We start from the raw sequence: 22,462 nt of genomic DNA, 5'->3' as shown, positions 1-22,462 counted from the left end.
CGGGAGGGCCAGGCCTTTATGTCCCTTGGTTGGGGAGTCACTGACTGTGATTGGCTCCTGGAAGTGGGTGCAACCTTCGGCAAGGCAGTTTTCTTTGGCCCTGAGCAGCCATTGGAGGGACACTCAGCTGAGAGCTTTCAGCCACCAACATTCTCAGTAGTTGGGTGGATGAGTTTGAAAGGGGTGAAGGGGCAGGACTGGATGTCATCTATCACAGAGATGATAGCTCTGACAGATTTTATCACAACCCTGCTTACATTCCTCCAGGTACTTACAATAAAATTCATGGGCAATACCCCTACGTATTCTGGCCATTGATTACCTCTGACATTATCTAACAGTGCCCCCCAGCTCACTGTGCTGTCCTATTAGCCTTCTATTCATTCGCCCAACAAATACCTATTGAATATTTTCTACTGACTAAACAATGATCTGGATCTGGGGTCCTGTGGCCCACAGGCCAAATGATGCAGCTGCCTGTTTTTATAAATAAACCTTTGTTGGAGCACCTATTTTAAAAAATATTCTCTATGGCTGTTTTCATGCTACCCTGGCAGAGTTGAACAGACACCATACAGCCCACAAAGCCTAAAATATTTACTATTTGATCCTTTACAGAAGATGTTTGCGGACATCTCTTCTAAATCAGTGATGAAATAGAAACATATATGTATATACATTTATTGCAAGCCTCAGATTTGAGCCACATATGTAATTTTTACAAAATGGAAACAGGAGAAATACATTTCAATAATGTATTTTTTGTAACCCAGTGTAAACCCACGTTTAGTTCCTGGAGTGTGCATTTGTATGAATTCTACTGAACAGCCAGGGATATAAACCCTCTTTTAATATGTTTCAACTTGTAACCAATATAATACAGTATTTATGAAATACTTTACATTCCTTTTTTTTTTTCTAACACGATGCCTTTAAAATTCAGCGTGTAGTTTACACTTAATGCGTTATCTCAGTTTGGGCTAGTCACTCTTCGCGTGCTAACTTGCCGTATGTGGTCAGTGTTCCAGTATCAGATGGTACTGGGAGCAGGTGATATAGCAGTGAATAAAGCAGACAACCCCCCCCCCCATCCTCCGTAACGTACATTCCTAATGGAGAGGAGAGACGACGCACAAACAGGTCAAATGAACTTTGCGCCTGATGGTGTTAAGTGGTGACGTGGATTCTTGGAGCGGAAGTTGCATGTTTAAACTATAGGGAAAGTCACGCTGAAGAATTCGCCTTACCCAGAGCGGGGTCTGGCTTTTCTCTTGGCTCCTGGTTGGTGTCTCTAGGCCCCTGTAGGGCATGTCTTTGTTTGCCTGGGGAGTTTGGCCACTGGACAGCCTAAGCAGTGTGACTTAAGATGGGGGCTTCTGACCTCCAGCTCCTCCGGAGAGGGCTGGGGACGGCAGGTCAGCTACATGGGCAGCATGTGACCAGAACCTACTAAATATTCCGGACACCAAAGGCTCGAGTGACCTTCCCTGGTTGGCAGCACCGTGTGTGTATTGTAACATTTTGTGACTGGGAGGAGGTCACGCAGCAGCTGCGGCTCCGCAGGGAGACGGCAGGGAGCTTCTGTTTAGGCCCCTCCTGGAACTCTGCCCTGTGCCCTTCCCGTGGCTGAGTTCCACCTGTATCCCTTCCCTGATAAACCATAGCCGTGGCTCAGTCTGCTTTCAGGGAGTTCTGTGAGTCCTTCTAGGAAATTATCAAACCTCAGGGAGGTTTGGGGGAGACCCCTGAACTTTGCAGAAGTGAGGGTGGTCTCTGGTGGGGACAGGTGGCCCTCGGTGCTGTGTGGATGGTGGCGTCTGAGTAAAGACCTGAAGGAAGTGAGGGGATAGCGGGAGGCCAGAGGGCTGGAGCAGGGGCCGGCAACGGGGAACGTGGAAGGAGATTCCTCCTGTACTTACTATTTTGATAAACCACTTTGCACAGGGGCCAAAATCTCATGTTTTAAAAGTACAGCATGTGGATGAAGGTTTAGGGTAAGATTTAGGCTGGGGTTGGGTATTGGGATTAGGGTGAGCCTGAGTGCTTTCTTTTGTTTAGTCTAGGATTAGAGTTGGGCTACAATTGGGGTTTCGGCTTCAGTGTTCAGTACTCAGTGTTAGGACATTTATGGTTGCCGTTAGATGAGTGCTCCGGCTGGGCATAGCTCATGGAATTCGATACTACTGACCACGTTTAGTTCCTGGAGTGTGCATTTGTATGAATTCTACTGAACAGCCAGGGAAATAAACCCTCTTTTAATTTAATAATAGAAATCAGGGGGAGAGTATAGCTCAAGTGGTAGAGCCCATGCTTCACATGCATGAGGTCCTGGGTTCAAGCCCAAGTACCTCCATTAAAAGTAAATAAATAAGTAAACCGACTTACCTGCCCCCTTAAAAAAAAAAAAAAAGAAAAAAGAAATCAGCTGAGCATTGTTTTAGAGTTAGGTTGAAGAAAATGTGTAACCTGAGAAATTATGCCATATAATTCAGCCAAATGAAAAATAAATGAAAATGAAGCCAACTTTGGGAATAAAGAGGTGTTTATTTATAGAGCCATGGTGAACAATGAAACTGGTTATAAATAGTTAAATCTAAATATTTTTGATGAAATGAAAAAGGAAGAGGTTTGGTGTGAAAAATTCATAAGGAAGTAAGCATGCCTTTCTTTCCAATACTTCAAGCCATGTGGGAAGAGAAAGGGGAGTAAACCTCTGGCCTAGAATTTCCCTTTATTGTTCTTCTAAGATGGATTCACCAGCTCTTGCCTTTTTCTTTCTCTGTTTATTCCCTTCTTCTGTTGGAATACATCCTGAATAAATGGATGGTGTGTTTATTCTACCCTCGTGCTGCGTTGGTAATGAGCCTGGGTCTGGAACTCTAGAACTTTGAAGCCTTGGTTTTTGTCTTCTAGTCCCTGGGGTTGCTGATGACCTTCCAGTGTTCCTTCTTTTGCAGGTGACAGCTTTGACTACTGCTACCAGTTGTGTTTTCACACCAAAGCCTCTTCGTTCCTGGTTCTGAAACTTGGCCACAAGAAGTGTCTGGTTGTGGACCTTTTCCATGTAGTCTACTCGGCACGTGGAGGGTGCTTTCCGTCCGAGGAGCATGTCTTCAGTCACCGAATTAATCCAGACCCTCAATTACTTATGAGTGGACAACCACTAGGCACCAGACATTTCTGCAGAATCAACAGCAAAACTGAGAAGGATCAAGATTAACAAACAGGAAAAAATATATATATAATTCGGGGAACTGAAAGTGAGAAAGCACCGACTGGTCTCTAAATCTACGTGAGTCCTGAAACCCCAGTGAGGGCTGTTCGGTAGTCATCCTTCTTTTCCCTATTCACTCACTCCCTTCTTCCTTTAGATGATGATTTTCTATCTCTGCCTCTCTTTTTGGGCCTCCCGTGTGGCCTTCCCCAACTTCACCCCCAGCTGATTACCTCGACTTCCCTGAGAATTAAAAGAGTCAGAAGAGAATTCTCCAAAGTTCCCATCACCTGATCTATCCAATTACTCGATCTGGTGCTGTGTACTCTGTCTTCCTCCCTGTTATATATGGAGCAATTGTCCCTACTAAGCCCAGCTCCTTCCACCATGCCCTGTCCCACCCATCCCTTCTCTCCTCCTTAAGGACATAGCTTCCCCACTCTCTCCAGCATCATCTTCCCCCAAGTCCTGCCTCCCACTGGATCACTCCCATCTACCTGCAAACATGCTGTTATTTTTCACATCTTAAAAGACAGTAAATAATCCTCTGCTTCCACCTCTGGCTACTGCCTTTCTTCCTTCCTCCCTTTGCGGAGAAACTTCTTGGAAATCCTGCCTACACTTGCTGCCTCCAGTTCTTCATCTCCTATTCTCTCTTAATCAAGATTTTACTCTCATCATTCTACCAAAACAAATCTTGTCTCCGGGACTCAGACCATGAACCTTTTCTCTTTTTAATCGACACTCATCATGAACTTCTTTTGTCTCTTTAGAGGCCATCTGTATACAGTATCTACATCCCTAACTTCTCCCCTCTGATCTCAAGACTCGTGTATTTAAATGCCAATCTAATATCTCCCTTCAGATGTCAAATAGGTACCTCATGCTTAGCAAGTTCAAAGCTGAGCTTCTGAGTTCCATCCCCCACCAAGTAGCTCCTCCCCCAGTCCTCCCCCTCCCCCAGTAAATGATAAGTCAGGTCCCCCAGTGCTCCGAGGACATGAGAATCCTTTTTCCTCACATGACACATCTCATACATTGTATACTATATATCTGTAGATATCCAGAATGTGACATCTGGTAATCACCTCCACCTGGCCCACAGGCTACAATTATTTCACACCTGGACCTTCTGGAATAACCTCCTAACTGGGATAACCAGCTCCTCCCAGTTTGCCTTGTGCTTTCCCAGTTTTCAGTTTTCACACTAAAAGTCCCGTCTCAGAACCCCCCAGCTCTGGGGGAAACCAGGGTAGTTTTTCACTCCGCTTCTAACTGGGCTGTTTCTTCTGTGACCTTCCTACGGTCTATTCTCAATGGAGCTAGGGTGATTCTTTGGAAAGGAAAAAAAAGATTTTTTTATTGAGGTATAGTCAGTTTACAATGTTGTGTCAGTTTCTGGTGTACAGCACAATGCTTCAGTCACACATGAATATACATATATTCATTGAAAGGCAAATTTTATGATGTTCCTTCTCTGCTCAGAACACTTCAGTGGCTCCCCATACCACTCAGAGAGAACAGCTACTGCTGGCCTGCAAGACTGCGGGGTCCACAGGCTTGTAGGCAAAGATGGAGAGCTGATTTTGAGCAGGCTGATGTTGAGGTACCTGTGGAATTCTCAGCTGGCAACGTCCAGATCAGAAGGACGGATTGAGAGCATATTTTGTTAGTAAAACAAGAGCAGATGGTTATTGAAAAATTGCAAAAAAGAGTTCTAGGAAATTATAAACATTAGTTAAATTGAAAAAAAAATCAATAGTAGGACTGAGAGATAAAATTGCAGAATCTCTTTCTGGGAATACTAATGATAATCAATAAACAGGCAAAATACATAAAATTTACTTAAATTTTATTTAAAATACAAAATATATAAACATAATTTGCAACATGATGCCCTAAAGTCCCCAAATCTCCATTGTGTATCTTCCCAAACCAAGGCCACCCTTCTACATAACCTGCATACAACCCTCCAAATCAGAGAATCAGAAATCAGCACTGGTATAACACTGACATTATTCAGATTTCACCAATTATCTCCACAACGTCCCTTTCCTGTTTGGTCCAGGATCACACTTTGCACTTGATCATCACATCTCTTTTGTCTCCTTCAGTCAGGAACAGATTCCTAGTCTCTCCCCATCTTCACAACCTCCATAGTTTTAAGGAGTACAGGTCTTTGGTTCTGTGGGCTAGAGCTCAGCCTGGTTCCACTGATGCTTCCTCAGGGCGGGACTCAGACATGCATCCTTGGGAGGAATACACAGAAGCGGTGCTACGCTCTCCTCGCTGCATCGCGTCAGGAGGCTCATGATGTCGACCTGTTCTACTGCTGGTAAGGTTCGTCTCCATCACTTGGTCTGGCGTCTGCCAGCTTTCCCCACAGTTAAGTCCTTATTGTCCTGTTTGTAATTGGTAAGTATTTTGTGTGAAATGTACTCTCAAACTATGCCAATATCCTGTGTTTCATTAAACCTCCATTCATTTGATTTAATAGCCATTGATGATTCCTGCCTGAATTAACCACCATTAACGGTGGTTACCAAATGGCCATTTTCTGTTACCACCACTCCTGCTACACTAATTAGTTGGCATTCTGCTACTGAACTAAACTTGGGTCTGTTTGCCCACATGCAGTAAAGCCAACCTACTGACCTGGGGTTGTGGTGAAGGAAAGTGCAGCATTAATTGCAGGAGCCAAGCAAGGAGTCCAGGGCAGCTAGTGCTCAAAAGACCTGAACTCCCCAAAGGCTTTCAGGGAAAGGTTTTTAAAGACAGGCGGAGGGAGGAGAGTTGTGGCGTGTGTGATCAGCTCAGCGACGTTCTTCTGATTGGTTGGTGGTGAGATAATTGGGAGTCAACGTAAAAGTTTTTGGTTCTAACTGGTCTGGGGTCTCCATGCTTGTGGTCAGCATACAGTTAACTTCTTCCACCTGGTGGAGTTTTCAGTATCTGTAAAAGAGCTCAAGGATATGGCTCAGAATATTATCTGTAGTCCTTGATGGGGAACTAAAGGTCTTTGACTTTGTTTAATGGCTAAACTAGTATTATTTTTTTGTCCTGCCTGACTGTTTTCCTTTCTTTCTACATGTTCTCACTTCTTGGATTAAATGCACTTTTTTGGAACTTGGGGAAGTCTAGGAGACTAAAGTGTTTCTACAGGCAAGAGGCAGGTGGAGGGCATGGTGGGGGCAGGTCTGTCCCAGGATAAAGTCCTGCTTGATTACAATTCTACTATAAAGAAGAGATGTCCCTTTTCCTTCATTTACTTATATCAGTTTAGGCTCATGGATTCCTATTTTATTCAATAGATTTAATCCATTATTATCATTATATCAAATCATTTCAGATTTGGCTAGCAGGAGAACCTCATCAAAATTGGCTCCTGTGACTTTTAGCTATGTCCCCATAATTTTTGGAATGATTCTTTACTTTCTGGCATAAGAAAATGTTCCAGGCTCATCTTGTAATTTCCCTGCCTCAGCCTTGGAATCGACTATTTCTCCAAGGAGTCCTGGAGTGAAGAACGATGTTTGGAAACTAAAGTCTGGATATTCAGTTGCTTCTTGATTCTGTGGTGTCATCAATTGTAGGCCTTCTCTGTATGCAGACTTAGGACATGTCTGCATGTACACATACATGTGTGCTGTGTGTGTGTACTCTACATAACAACTATTTCTGTGTCTATCTCAATAGATTTTAAAGGCCCATGCATTTGCCCTGGTACCTCCAGTTCCATTGATGGTTATTTTTAGCCTTTCCCCTTTCCATATATGTAAATCCCTCTCTGACAACAGGAAGAGCTTTCATTATCTTCTGTATGGTTATTTATGTACTCAGTCTCACTGTTGGTAAGTAATGTCTACCATGCTGGTCACCTCCTTGGCTCCCAAGCCCTCTGCTGCTACCTTTGTGGCTGCAATCACCCCTAAAAGAAGCAGAGGGAAGAGACAGGGAGGAGAGGAGAGGAGAGGGGAAGGGAAAGGAAGAGAAAACTAACTTATTCCGAAGGAGGGAAGGAAGGAATATGCATTTTAAGTTCTCTTTTTAAACATTATTTGGGGGGGGAGAAAAACCCTTCTGGAAGTTTTTCTTTACAGTATGAGGCAGAATCTCCCTCAATCTTCTCCCAAGCATGGGAGTCAATTACATTTGTTGAAGAATCTGTCCTTTCCTCTACTAAAGTCACAGTTCCTTTGGCTGTGGTTTGTGTAAGGATACAACTCAAGAATGCAAGGATAGAGATGAGGCCAAGATGCCGGAGTAGTAGGACGCTCGTAGCTCACCCTCTCCCACAGATACACCAAGACTCACATCCATGGACCCACTCAGCCAACCAGAGCACCTGTGGAACTCTGACAGAATATTGTCCTCTTCAAAAGACAAAGACACCAAAAATCTGTTTTATTCCTACATAGGCATTAGATAAATAAATAAACAAACTCCTTTAAGGACCACAATAGATAACTGATACTCCATAAGCTACAGTGCCAGAGAGATATGAGCAAGACGAAGAAGTAGAGAAACCATTCCCAATTAAAAGAACAAGAGAAATACCCTGAAAGAATGACCAATGAAATAGACATTGATAGCCTACTAGATCAAGATTTCAAAAAAGGAGTGATCAAAGTATTGAAGGAACTAAAAGAGATAGTGTTTAGAGATATAAAATATGTCAAAAATGAAATCGAAGCTATAAAGAAGAGCCAAGTAGAATTGGTAAACTCATTGGCTGAGATGAGAATGAAGCTAAAGGCTGTGCAAAGCAGACTAGATAATGCAGAGGAACGAATTAGTGACCTTGAAGACAGGACAACAGAAAGCACCCAATCAAAACAACTGCAAGATAAACAAATAAAAACAAATGAAAGCAACATAAGGGACCTGTGGGATAATATAAAGCATGTCAATCTTCGCCTAATAGGGGTCCCAGAAGGGGAAGAAAGATCAAAGGGGATTGAAAAGGTTTTTGAAGAAATCATGACTGAAAACTTCCCAGACTTAAAGAAGGAATCAGATATCCAAATACAGGAAGTTCAAAGGGTCCCAAACAGGGAAAACCCAAACAGACCCACAGCAAGACATATCATCATCAAGATGGCCAGAGTCAAGGATAAAGAAATGATCCTAAAGGCAGCAAGAGAAAAGCAAAGAGTTAGTTACAAGGGAACCCCCATAAGGCTCTCAGCTGATTTCTCTACACAAACACTACAGGCCAGAAGGGAGTGGCAAGATATATTCAAAGTCCTGAATGAAAAGAAGATGCAGCCTAGGATACTTTATCCAGCAAGGTTATCCTTTAGGATAGAAGGAGAGATAAAGAATTTCACAGACAAGCAAAAACTAAAAGAGTTTAGCAACACTAAACCCATGCTAAAAGAAATATTGAAAGGTCTACTCTAAATAGAAAAGAAGCAGGATGCTACAGAAATGAGAAACTCACAACTGGAAAGGTGATAACTCATAAATTACAAATAAAATAAACATGAAATTGTAAAAGAAGACATTGAAATCATTAAGAGTGGGAGAGGGAAGCAAGAAAATATAGAGTATTTTTTTCTTTCTTTTTTAAATTGTTTTTGGTAGGATGGGTTCGAGATATAGCAATGGGCTAACAGACTTACAAAAAAGGGTAACCACAAGCCAAAAACTTACAAGGGAGTCACAAAAACTAAGTAAAATCCAAGATAATACAAAGGAAAATTACCAAACCACAAAAGAAAGAAGAAAGGAACAAAGAGGAAATACCAATTCGACTGCAAAGAAAAGTTGAAAATGGCAATAAACACACATCTATCATTAATTACTGTAAACGTTAATGGACTAAATGCTCCAATCAAAAGACATAGAGTGGCAGACTGGATAATAAAGCAAGAACCTTCAATATGCTGCATACAAGAGACCCACTTTAGGGAGAAGGACACATATAGATTGAGAGTGAAAGGATGGAAAAGGATATTCCAAATGGAAAAGCCAAAAGAGCAGGTGTTGTAGTACTGATTTCAGACAAAATAGACTTTAAAACAAAGGTCATGAAGAAAGATAAAGAAGGACATTTTATAATGATTAAAGGAGTGATACAAGATGAGGATATTACACTCATTAATATATATGCACCCAATATAGGAGCACCTAAGTACATAAAACAATTACTAACAGAGATAAAGGGGGATATTGGTGGGAATACAATCATAGTTGGAGATTTTAACACTGCATTAACATCACTAGACAGATCTTCCAGACAGAAAATAAATAAGGCAATAGAGAAATTAAATAATACAATAGAAGAATTAGATTTGGTGGATGTTTTCAGAGCATTACACCCCCCAAAAATAGGTTATACATTCTTTTCAAGTGCACATGGAACATTTTCTAGGATTGATCATGTACTTGGGCACAAAAGAAACCTCAACAATTTTAAGAAGATAGAAGTTATCTCAAGCATCTTTACTGACCACAGTGCCATGAAACTGGAAATCAACAACAGAGAAACAAAGGAGAAAAAAAGGAAACCATGGAGATCAAACAATATGCTATTAAAAAAACCAATGGGTCAATGAGGAAATCAAAGCTGAAATTAAATAATACCTTGAGACAAATGAAACTGAAAGCACAACCACACAAAATTTATGGGACACAGAAAAGGCAGTGCTAAGAGGGATGTTTATAGTGATACAGGCCTTCCTCAAAAAAGAAGAACAATCTCAAATAAACAATTTAACCCACCAGCTGGAAGAACTAGAAGAAGAAGAACAAAAAACCCCAAAAGGCAGCAGAAGGAAGGAAATTATAAAGATTAGGGAGGAAATAAATAAAATAGAGATTAAAAAAACCATAGAAAAAAATCAAACGAAAAGCTGGTTTTTTGAAAAAGTAAATAAAATTGACAAACCTCTGGCCAAACTCACAACGAAGAAAAAAGAGAGAACACAAATTAGCAAAATAAGAAAGGAAAATGGAGAAATTACAACAAATAAAATAGAAATACAGTATATCATATGAGAATACTATGAAAAACTATATGGAACCAAACTGGATAACCTAGAGGAGATGGACAAGTTTCTGGGAACATACTGTCCAACAGGACTGAACCAAGAAGAAACTGACCACTTGAAGAAACCGATCACTAGAAATGAAATCGAAATAGCAATAAAAAACCTCCCTACAAATAAAAGTCCAGGACCAGACGGCTTCACCAGGGAATTCTACCAAACATACCAGTCCTTCTCAAACTCTTCCAGAAGATTGAAAAGGAGGGATACTCCCAAACTCATTCTATGAAGTCACCATCACCCTGATACCAAAATCAGGCAAAGACACTACCAAAAAAGATAATTATAGGCCAATATCACTGATGAACATAGATGCCAAAATCGTCACCAAAATATGAGCAAATAGAATCCAACAAAACATAAAAAAGATTATACATCATGACCAAGTGGGGTTCACCCCAGGGACAAAAGGGAGGTTCAACATACGCAAATCAATCAATGTAATATATCACATCAGCAAGAGAAAGGACAAAAACCACATGATCATCTCAATAGATGCAGAAAAAGCATTTGATAAAATTCAACACCCATTTATGATAAAAACTCTCACCAAAGTGGGTACAGAGGGAACATATCTCAACATAATAAAAGCTATATATGACAAACCTACACCCAGCATAGTACTCAATGGTGAAAAACTCAAAAGCTTCCCACTAAAATCTGGGACAAGACAAGGATTCCCACTATCACCACTCCTATTCAACATAGTGTTGGAAGTCCTAGCCACAGCAATCAGGCAAGAGAGAGAAATAAAAGGGATCCAAATTGGAAAAGAAGAGGTAAAAGTGTCACTATATACTGACGACAGTTACTATATATAGAAGGCCCTAAAAGGTCCACACAAAAACTACTAGAGCTGATAGAAGAATTCAGCAAGGTAGCAGGTTACAAGATTAACATTCAAAAATCAGCTGCATTTCTTTACACTAACAATGAATCAACAGAAAAAGAAAGTAAAGAAACAATCCCCTTTAAAATAGCACCCAAAGTAATAAAATACCTAGGAATAAATCTAACCAAGGAGGTGAAAGAATTATACACAAAAGACTATAAACCATTGATGAAGGAAATTAAAGAAGACTTAAAAAATGGAAACATATCCCATGCTCTTGGATTAGAAGAATCAATATTGTTAAAATGGTCACACTGCCCAAGGCAATCTACAGATTTAATGCAATCCCTATCAAATTACCCAGGACATATTTCACAGAACTAGAACAAATCATAATAAAATTTATATGGAACCATCAAAGACCTAGAGTTGCCAAAGCCTTACTGAAGAGAAAGAAAGAGGCTGGAGGAACAACTCTCCCAGACTTCAGACAATACTATAGAGCTACAGTCATCAAGACAGCACGGTATTAGTACAAAAACAGACATATAGACCAATGGAACAGAATTGAGATCCCAGAAATGAACCCACAAACTTTTGGTGAACTAATCTTCGACAAAGGAGGCAAGAATATACAATGGAATAAAGACAGTCTCTTCAGCAAATGGTGTTGGGAAAACTGGACAGCAGCATGTAAAACAATGAAGCTAGAACACTCCCTTACACCTACGCAAAAATAAACTCAAAATAGATCAAAGACTTAAACATAAGACAAGATACAATAAACCTCCTAGAGGAAAACAGGCAAAACATTATCTGACATACATTTCAAAAATTTTCTCCTAGAAGAACTAAAAGCAAGAATAAACAAATGGGACCTAATGAAACTTACAAGCTTCTGCACAGCAAAGGAAACCAGAGGTAAAACAAGAAGACCACCTACGGAATGGGAGAAAATTTTTGCAAATGAAACCGACAAAGGCTTAATCTCCAGAATATATAAGCAGCTCACACGACTCAATAAGAAAAAAAAAAATAAACAACCCAATCCAAAAATGGGCAGAAGACCTAAACAAGCAATTCTCCAAGGAAGACATACAAATGATCAAAAGGCACATGAAAAAATGCTCAATATCACTAATTATCAGAGAAATCCAAATCAAAACTACAATGAGGTATCACCTCACACCAGTCAGAATGGCCATCATTCAAAAATCCACAAACGACAAATGCTGGAGAGGCTGTGGAGAAAGGGGAACCCTCCTACACTGCTGGTGGGAATGCAGTTTGGTGCAGCCACTATGGAAAACAGTGTGGAGATTCCTCAAAAGACTAGGAATAGACTTACCATATGACCCAGGAATCCCACTCCTGGGCTTGTATCCAGAAGGAACCCTACTTCAGGATGACACCTGCACCCCAATGTTCATAGCAGCACTATTTACAATAGCCAAAAATTGGAAACAGCCTAAATGTCCATCAACAGGTGACTGGATAAAGAAGAGGTGGTATATTTATACAATGGAATACTATTCAGCCATAAAAACCGACAACATAATGCCATTTGCAGCAACATGGATGCTCCTGGAGAATGTCATTCTAAGTGAAGTAAGCCAGAAAGAGAAAGAAAAATACCATATGAGATCGCTCATATGTGGAATCTAAAAAACAAAAACAAACAAACAAAAACAAAGCATAAATACAGGACAGAAATAGACTCATAGACAGAGAATACAGACTTGTGGTTACCAGGGGGGTGGAGGGTGGGAAGGGATAGACTGGGATTTCAAAATTGTAGAATAGATAAACAAGATGACACTGTATAGCAAAGGGAAATATACACAAAATGTTATGATAACTCACAGAGAAAAAAATGTGACAATGAGTGTGTAAATGTCCATGAATGACTGAAAAATTGTGCTGAACACTGGAATTTGACACAACATTGTAAAATGATTATAAATCAAAAAATGTTAAAAAAAGATAAAAATGTTATCTCCTCCTTGAACATAAAACTCAAGTCTCGAATATTAATTGTCATGAAAAATAAGAGGCCCAGCAGCAAATACAACCACAACAGCAAATGAGACCCAAGATTTGCTATAACTGGTTCTTGCTACCCCAAATTACCCAATGAAAGATATCACATACATATGCATTTGTATGAATACAGACCATCAGTCAGAATCATGAGAAGAGAACTTTAAAAGAATCAAACATTACATACCATAAGAATATTATTTACTTTAGTAAAATATTACTGGGATAAAAGCACTCTTCCTTCTCTTTGGGGAAATTTTTCAAGAAAATTGTCTTTTTGAGGGGGCTTAAATAAAATTTTATGTCATATAAATACAGTATCATCTCATAAAGATACCTGGATGTTGATATATTCTTGTTTATATATACAGTGCATTCTCCCATTAACAGATAGCTACAAACCAATAATAATTTGAAATATTGCTTTAAGCTGAATAAGTCACTTGAAGCTGAATAAAAAATCATAATAAGCATTACTAAAAATTACTCACGAGACTAATAATTACTCTGAAGTAAGATAGTTTTTTTTCCTCCCAGTCTATCTGTTCTTTATCCTAAGCAGGTTCTTTTACTACAATTGTAAGATTTAAATAGTAGTTATAGAGAGTATCTTACTGAGAAGATTAAACAGAAGAAAGAACATCAATACCAATCATTCTGGGCTGTCTTGATATTATGTATGATACTGCTATTGTCATTCAAATTCTCGGTATGTTAGGGGAAATGACACATCTACCCAGTGATATTTTTATCTTTACCTCCAGAATCCCAAGATCAAAAAAATCCTAAGAGACATTAAAAAGTGCATGTATAGTATTTTGAAAGCATACTATAGGAGACATTAAAAGTCAGAAATATAATATTGTATACGTGAAATTTATGTTATAAACCAATGTAACTTCAATAAAAGATAAATTGAAAAAAAAAAGACAGCATGGTATTGGTACAAAAACAGACATATAGACCAATGGAACAGAACAGAGAGCCCAGAAATGAACCCACAAACTTTTGGTGAACTAATCTTCGACAAAGGAGGCAAGAATATACAATGGAATAAAGACAGTCTCTTCAGCAAATGGTGTTGGGAAAACTGGACAGCAGCATGTAAAACAATGAAGCTAGAACACTCTCTTACACCATACACAAAAATAAACTCAAAATAGATCAAAGACTTAAACATAAGACAAGATACAATAAACCTCCTAGAGGAAAACATAGGCAAAACATTATCTGACATACATCTCAAAAATGTTCTCCTAGGGCAGTCTATCCAAGCAATAGAAATAAAAGCAAGAGTAAACAAATGGGACCTAATGAAACTTAGAAGCTTCTGCATAGCAAAGGAAACCATAAGTAAAACAAAAAAGACAAACTACGGAATGGGAGAAGATTTTTGCAAATGAAACCGACAAAGGCTTGATCTCCACAGTATATAAGCAGCTCATACGACTTAATAATAAACAACCAAACAACCAAACAACCCAATCCAAAAATGGGCAGAAGACCTAAACAAGCAATTCTCCAAGGAAGACATACAAATGATCAATAGGCACATGAAAAAATGCTCAATATTACTAATTATCAGAGAAATGCAAATGAAAACTGCAATGAGGTATCACCTCACACCAGTCAGAATGGCCATCATTCAAAAGTCCACAAATGACAAATGCTGGAGAGGCTGTGGAGAAAGGGGAACCCTCCTACACTGCTGGTGGGAATGCAGTTTGGTGCAGCCACTGTGGAAAACAATATGGAGATTCCTCAAAAGACTAAGAATAGACTTACTGTATGACCCAGGAATCCCACTCCTGGGCATATATCCAGAAGGAACCCTACTTCAGGATGACACCTGCACCCCAATGTTCATAGCAGCACTATTTACAATAGCCAAAAATTGGAAACAGCCTAAATGTCCATCAACAGGTGACTGGATAAAGAAGAGGTGGTATATTTATACAATGGAATACTACTCAGCCATAAAAACCGACAACATAACGCCATTTGCAGCAACATGGATGCTCCTGGAGAATGTCATTCTAATTGAAGTAAGCCAGAAAGAGAAAGAAAAATACCATATGAGATCGCTCATATGTGGAATCTAAAACAAACAAACAAACAAACAAACAAAGCATAAACACAAAACAGAAACAGACTCATAGACATAGAATACAAACTTGTAGTTGCCAAGGGGGCGGAGAGTGGGAAGGGATAGACGGGATTTCAAAATTGTAGAATAGATAAACAAGATTATACTGTATAGCACAGGGAAATATACACAAGATCTTATGGTAACTCACAGAGAAAAAATGTGACAATGAATATATATATATGTTCATGTATAACTGAAAAATTGTGCTCTACACTGGAATTTGACAGAACATTGTAAAATGATTATAAATTTAAAAAAAAAAAGAATGCAAGGATAGTTCATGCCTCATGTTGGTGCCAGAACAGGGAAGTAAAACATGAGAGCACTCTGCATCTCTCAAGAGCCAAGCTGTTTCTCATTTCTCATGAGCCACAGGACTTACTCGTCGCTGCTTCTCTCTGCTTCCTCCTCTTCCTTTTCAGTAGCTTGCTCTGCTTGCGTGTGGGCCCAGGGGCCCCTAGGCTCAGTTTGTCTAGCTCCTCCACTGGACTGCACACCGTTCTTGGCTGCAGAATCTCTACAATGCCCAAGCTTTGAGAGGACTAATCTGCCTGTCTCAATCTAGATTGGTTTACCTTGGGTCTGAGGTCTGGGCCAATCGCCTTCGGTCAGAGTGGGGAGCAGAATTACAACAGTTCCCGGGGAGGGCCCTGCAGGCTGGAGATAAGATGAAGCAGTTTCTCTAAGAAGATTGGGTCATATGGAGGGACCCTGAACACATCTGCTCCATTCTGTAGTCACATATTAAACTCTTATAGGGCAGTTTTTCTTTTTTTACTGGCTTATAGATTTTAAGAAATGAGGACATTTGGAAAGGGTTTTGTGGATCTGAACGTTAAGGATCTGTTTGGGTTTGTGGGCATTGTACAGAAACACTGATCTAAGTCCAGCACTTTGATTTCTCAGATGAGTAAACTGAGGCCCGGAGAGGACAAGGGATTTGTCTCTGTCCACATAGTTTGTCAGTGGCAGACCTGGGATTAGAACCATAGCTGGCACTAGGGAAAGGTGCGCAAGGGCCCTATGGTGCACAATTTAAGGAGGCCCTTAGTCTCAGAGTTGTGCAAGTGCCCTAAGTACCTCCCTGGTCTTACGTTAGGTCCAGCCCAGATGAAAACTCCAGGGTCCTGCTTCCCAAGAGGGAGAGATCATGTCTGGCTTGGAGGGTTTGGGTGAGGGGGACTTTTGGGGAGGTTTCCTGTGTTGCTACTTTCAGGGAGAAGTAAGCTCCTGGGGAAGGCTGGTTAAGCGAACTTCCCCAAGATGAACTTGGTGGCATCTTGGGATGGTCAATCACTGGAGAAGCCTGAATGAGCTTGTGTACCCAGAGCACTGAGGGCCCCCCAAGTCTTGGCACAGAGTTCCTGGCCTGGGTTATCTTTAGCTGCTTGCTGAGGGTTGCAGCATTTCTGAGACCTACTGATGAATACTTCTCTTTTCTCTTCTCATAAAAATAGACCTTCAGTCCAGTCGGTCTTGCATAGTCTGTTCTTGCAGAAATGGGACACGTAGGATTTGGGTCTCTCTAGTCTCCTGTCTGGTATCTGCTTCCTTCATGCAGATTTTTTTTTTTCAAACACAAGAGGATTTTAAGAAAGTTGGTACTGCCTTTGCTGTTGGTTGAGACAAAAAAAAAAAAAAATCACCAAGATGGTCAGTAGGACAAAAAAGAGATAAAGAAGAGAAGAACAAAAGAGAAACACCCTGAGCTGCTTTGTGACCTTCCTTCTGCTACCACCTGGTCCAAGGCACAGCCCTTTCTCACCTGGACTCTTAACTCCATCCACTCTTGACCCTGATTTGGTGTATTCTCGACAAGGCAGCCAGAGGCACTTGTTAAAAGATAAATCAGGCAAGAAAGTGAAATAAAAGGCATTAAGATTGGAAAGGAAGAAATAAAACTGTCCCTATTTGTGGATGTCATGATCTTGTCTTTCCATTTTTCAGTTTTATTAGGTAGAATTGTTACAATCAGAATGCACATATACAGTATATTGTATGTAAATACATAGACACAATATACTGCACATGTTTTTAAAATTTACATATATGTACTGTTCATTGTTTCTAAGAATGTGTGGAGCTTTAGCTTTTTAAACTTACATAGTTATCAAAGAAATAAAATCAACCACAAAATAAGATTTAATTAAAAAAGATACATACACCCTGCTAGTGGATGTCATGATCTTATATATAGAAAATCCTAAGAAATTCTGAAAAAAAACTATTAGAACTAATTAATGAGTTCAGCAAGGTTGCAGGATATGAGATCAATATGTAAAAATCAATTGTATTTCTATACACTTGCAATTAATAATCCAAAAATGAAATTAAACAGTTTTATTCATGATAGATTCAAGACAAGTAAATGCTTAGTGAATAGATTTAACAAAGGAAATCTAAAACATATTCTGAAAACTACAAAACATTGTTGAAAGAAATTAAAGAAGACCTACAAAAATGGGAAAGGATCCCATGTTCATAGGTCAGAAGACAGAGTATTGTTAAGATAGCAGTACTCCCCAAATTGATCTATAGATTTAATACAGTCCCTATCAGAATCCCAGCTGGCTTCTTTATAGAAATTGACAAGCTGATCCTAAAATTCATATGGAAGCTCAAGAAACCTTAAGTAGCCAAAACAATCTTGAAAAAGAAGAAAAAGTTGGAAGACTCACACTTTCCAATTCCAAAAACTTACTGCACAAGGCAAGACAATGTGGTACTGGCATAAGGACAGACATAGAGATCAATGGGATAGAATTGTGAGTTCATAAGTAAACCCATGTTTCTCTAGTTACTTGAATTTTGACAAGGGTCCCAAGACCATTCAATGGGGATGGAATAGTCTTTTCAACAAATGATGTTGAGACAACCAGATAGCCACAAGTAAAAGGATGAAGCTGGGTCTCCTATCTCACATCATGTATGAAAATAAGTCAAAATGGATCAAAGACCTAAATATAAAAGCCACAATTATAAACTCTTAAAAGAAAACCTACGTGTACATCTTCATGACCTTGGATGTGGCAATGGATTCTTTGCTATGACACCAAAAGCATAAGCAACAAAGGAAAAAGGTTGATCACTAGGACTTAATAAAAAAAAAAGAAACTTTTGTGCTTCAAAAGACACTATCAGGAAAGCAAAAAGAACCCACAGAATGGGGGAAAATATTTGCAAATCTGGGATGTATAAAGAATGCTTAGGTGGTAGAGGTATAACTCAGTGGTAGAGTGCATGCTTAGCATACACAAGGTGCTGGGTTCAATGCCCAGTACCTCCATTAAAAAAAGAAAAACAAATAGCAAGAATGCTTACAACTCAATAATAAAAAGACAAATAACCTAATTAAAAAATAGACAAAGGATCTAAATAGACATTTCTCCAGAGGAGACGTGCAAATGGCCACTAAGCACATGAAAAGATAATCAACATCATTAGTCATCAGGGAAATGCAAATCGAAACCACAGCATGATAACACTTCACACCCATCTGTTCTGTGATGAACAGAATAAAAATAAGATAATATGTGTTAGCGAGAATGAGGAGGAATAACCCTCAAACATTGCTCGTGGGTGTGTAAAACAGTGCAGCCACTTTTGGAAAACAGTCTGGCAGTTGCATTAAAAAATTAGACATAAAGTTACCATCTGACCCAGCAATTGCATTCCTAGGCATATACACAAGAGAAATGAAAATACATGTTCAAATAAAAATTTGTGTATGAATGTTCATAGCAGCATTATTCATGATAGTCAGAAAGTGGAAACAACCCAAAAGCCCATTCACTGATGAACAGATAAAATGTAGTATATCCACAGAATGGAAAATTATTTGGTCCTAAGAAGGAATGAAGCACTGGTGCTGTGTGCTACAACGTGGGTAAACCTTGAAAACATGGCTGCGTGAAAGAAGCCAGTTGCAAAAGAACACAGATTATATGATCCCATTTATATGAACTCTCCAGAACAGCCAAATATACAGAGACAGAAAGTGGGTTAGTGGTCACTTAGGCCTGGCATGGAGGTTGGTGAGAAGGTTGGGAAGTGCTATCAAAAGGGGAAGGAGTTTCTTTCTGAGGTGATGAAGAGGTTCTAAAATTGACTCTGGCGATGTTGGCACAACTCTGTGAATATAGTCTACAGCGATGAGGTACACACTTTAAGTGAGTGAGCTGTGTGGTATATAAATTCCATCGCATTGAAGTTATCCATATCTATATCCATATCCGTATCTATACCATCATGTCCTGGCTTTGCTGAGCACCCTCTGAGGACGCCTACTGCATTCAGAAGAGTAAATTTCCAAGTCCTTTCAATGACCTACGAGTCCAGTGGGACCTGGAACCCCATCACCTCTGTGATCTCATCTCCTACTCCGCCCCTCTTGGCTCTTCCTCTGACTTCCCTCCCATATAACTGCATGGCTCTTTCCCTTCCTTCTTTCAGGTCTCTACTCAAATGCCACATTCTCAACGCAACTCACTCCGACCATCCTATTAAAAAATTGCAGCGCTTACCCCATTGTCTTGCTCCATTTTTCTTTTTCATAGCACTGAGCATTTTCTTAGCAGGAGTGATAGCCAAAATATTGAACAACCCATACCATAAGTATAGGGAGTGGAATTGGGCATAGATCCTAGAGACACCTCCTGGGCAGGGCATTAACCCTGTGGTCACTGGATCATAGGAAGATGGTGCGGGAGATGGTGTTTCTGGGAAGGGCCAGGGAAGCTAGGGGGCATATTTCAACTGCTCTGACTTGCTAGCACATGCCTGATGAAGATCAGCTCTGCTTGTAATATAGTAAATCAATTTCTGATTATATTATTATTAGAGTATAAGTTGTATGAATGCAAGGAGTTTTGCTTGCTTTTTTTCAGTGATGTATCCTCAGCACCTAGAGGAGTATGTGGCACACAGTAGGTTTTTAAAAAATATTTGCTGAATAAATGAATAACCTATTTAAGAAATAACAGCATGCAGATTTTGGAAATGGGTGCTGAATCTGTATAACCTGGACCTCTTGATATTATGAATTTTTCCAGCTGCAACATGTGTTGTGCTGATGGCCCAGGGCAAACAACCTGGTTCTATCAGTCATTGAAAATGCCTAGACAAATTTTTAGAGCGAGAGACGGGGAGAGAGTGAATTAGTTAGAACCCTTGGTTGCAAGGGATAGAAACTAAATTCAAACTGTAGGGATGGGAAAGAATTAATTGCTCACATAACTGAAGCCTGGCTTCAGGTGCAGCTGGATCCAGGAATTCCAACACTCCATCAGGAATTTGTCTCTCCATTCCTTGGCCCTGCTTTCTTCTAAATCGCCTTCATTCCCAGGCCACCTCTTCCTAAATTGTGGCACATATGGCCACAGGCCTCTCTAGATGTAGTGCTGTCAGCTGAGTAAACTCCTGTGGGAAGACAGGACCCTTTTCTGAATCATTGGCCCAGGTTGGGTCACATGCATTTCCTGCACCAGCTCTGAAGCCCGAAGAACAGAGATGGAGAAGGTAGGAGGAGGCAGATCTTGATGCAAGTACACCAAAGCCTCCGAGGACCTTGGAGCAGGAAGCAAGTCACAGACTGGGGGCTGGGATTCAGGCAGACCCCTGCCTATAGGAGGCAGCCCAGTTACCCACAGGGAGGAGGGAGGCCGACTGAGTTCACACCAAATCCTTTGTGGCTCTCAGCCGTTATGGCTAAGGGTCAGGATACAGTGTTGGATTCTTGGCATAGTTTGATGGTACAATGAGAAAGATTTACTGATGGATTAAATGGGAGGAGTGACAGGAAGAGACGAGTCTAGGATGCTCCAAGCTTGGGGGTGGGGCGACTAGAAGGCTCGAGATGCCTTAAGCCAAGATGGGGAATATTGAGAAGGAGCTGGTTTTGAGTGCAAGTCAGGAGGTCAGTTTTATTCACCATATTTTGAGATATTTATTAATGTACCAACAGAGGGGGATATTAGGGGAACAACTGGACATACAAACCTGCAGTTTGGGAGAAACATCCAGGCTGAGACCATAAATAACAGAGTCATCAGTAGATGGATAATATTTACATCCATGAGGCTGGATGAGCATCTAGGGAGTGAATAGAGATAGACTATGGAAAGATTGAGGACAGAGCCCTGGAATGCTAAAACATTAGTAGATTGTGGTGACAAAGAGCCAGAAATGGAAATGGAGAAAGTGCATCCAGTGAGAGAAGAGAAAAACCAAAAGAATGAAGAGTTCTGGAAGCAAGGCAGAAGAGTGTGTCCAGGAGCAGAGAGCTCCTCAGTTGTGCCAAATGCTGTTTGTAGGTGAAGGTAAGGCTGAGCCTTGACCATGGAGATTAGCAATGTTGTAAATGACCTCGGCCAGGGCTATTTTGGTGAAACCATGGGGGCAAAAATTTGATTGGAGTTCATTTCAAAAAAAAATGGAGAGAGAGGAATTGAAGTCAATAAGCAGAGAAGAAAACTATTTTTTTTTTTAAGAGTTTTTCTGTGAAGGAGAACAGGGAAATGGGGTTGTGGTACAGAAGGGGGAAGTGGTATCAAGAGACATTTTTAAAAATTAATGTTTCACAATTTTTTTCCTGTCAGTTTCCTTTTTTAGTATTTTTAATTGAAGTTTTTATTTGGAGGTAACAGTTGATTCACAGGCAGTTATAAAAAATGATGCAGAGAGATCATTACCCTTTACCGGATTTCCCCAAACGGCAACAGCCAAGGAGACAGGATACAAAGTATTTTCATCACTGCAAGGATCCCTGATGTTGCCTTTTACGAGCCACACCTCTTCCTTAACCCCAGAAACCACTAATCTGTTACCCGTTACTATAATTTTGTCATTTCCAGAATGTTGGTATATGGTGGAATCATAGAGTATGTGACCTTTTGGTACTGAATTTTTTTTTTTTTCACTCAGCGTAGTTCTCTGGGAATTCATCCAGGTTGTTGCATGTATCAGTAGTTCGTTCATTTTATTGCTGAGTAGTATTCCGTGGTATTGAGGTACCACAGTTGGTTTAACCATTCCTCTGTTGAAAGACACCTGGGTTGTTTCCAGTTTTTGGTGATCACTAATACATCTGCTGTAAACGTTTGTATACAGATATTTTGTAACATAAGTTTTCATTTCTCTGGGATAAATTCACAAGAGTACAATTACTGGGCCATATG

At 40.0% G+C, this 22,462-nt stretch overlaps 1 protein-coding gene across 1 annotated transcript in view; it reads left to right on the top strand.

Annotated features, from left to right (window-relative positions):
• Positions 1-22,462, top strand: part of CCR8 (C-C motif chemokine receptor 8) — a 113,680-nt gene that overhangs the window by 10,466 nt on the left and 80,752 nt on the right. The window contains exons 2-3 of the mRNA XM_032459192.1: positions 2,958-3,292; positions 5,443-5,549. The gene's annotated coding sequence lies outside the window, so the exon portion shown is untranslated. The remainder of the gene's footprint in view (positions 1-2,957; positions 3,293-5,442; positions 5,550-22,462) is intronic.

This window comes from Camelus ferus, chromosome 17 (genome assembly GCF_009834535.1).
Source record: "Camelus ferus isolate YT-003-E chromosome 17, BCGSAC_Cfer_1.0, whole genome shotgun sequence".
NCBI lineage: Eukaryota > Metazoa > Chordata > Mammalia > Artiodactyla > Camelidae > Camelus > Camelus ferus.
The sequence above is the reverse complement of the archived record's forward strand: the minus strand, read 5'-3'. Positions and strand labels throughout refer to the sequence as shown.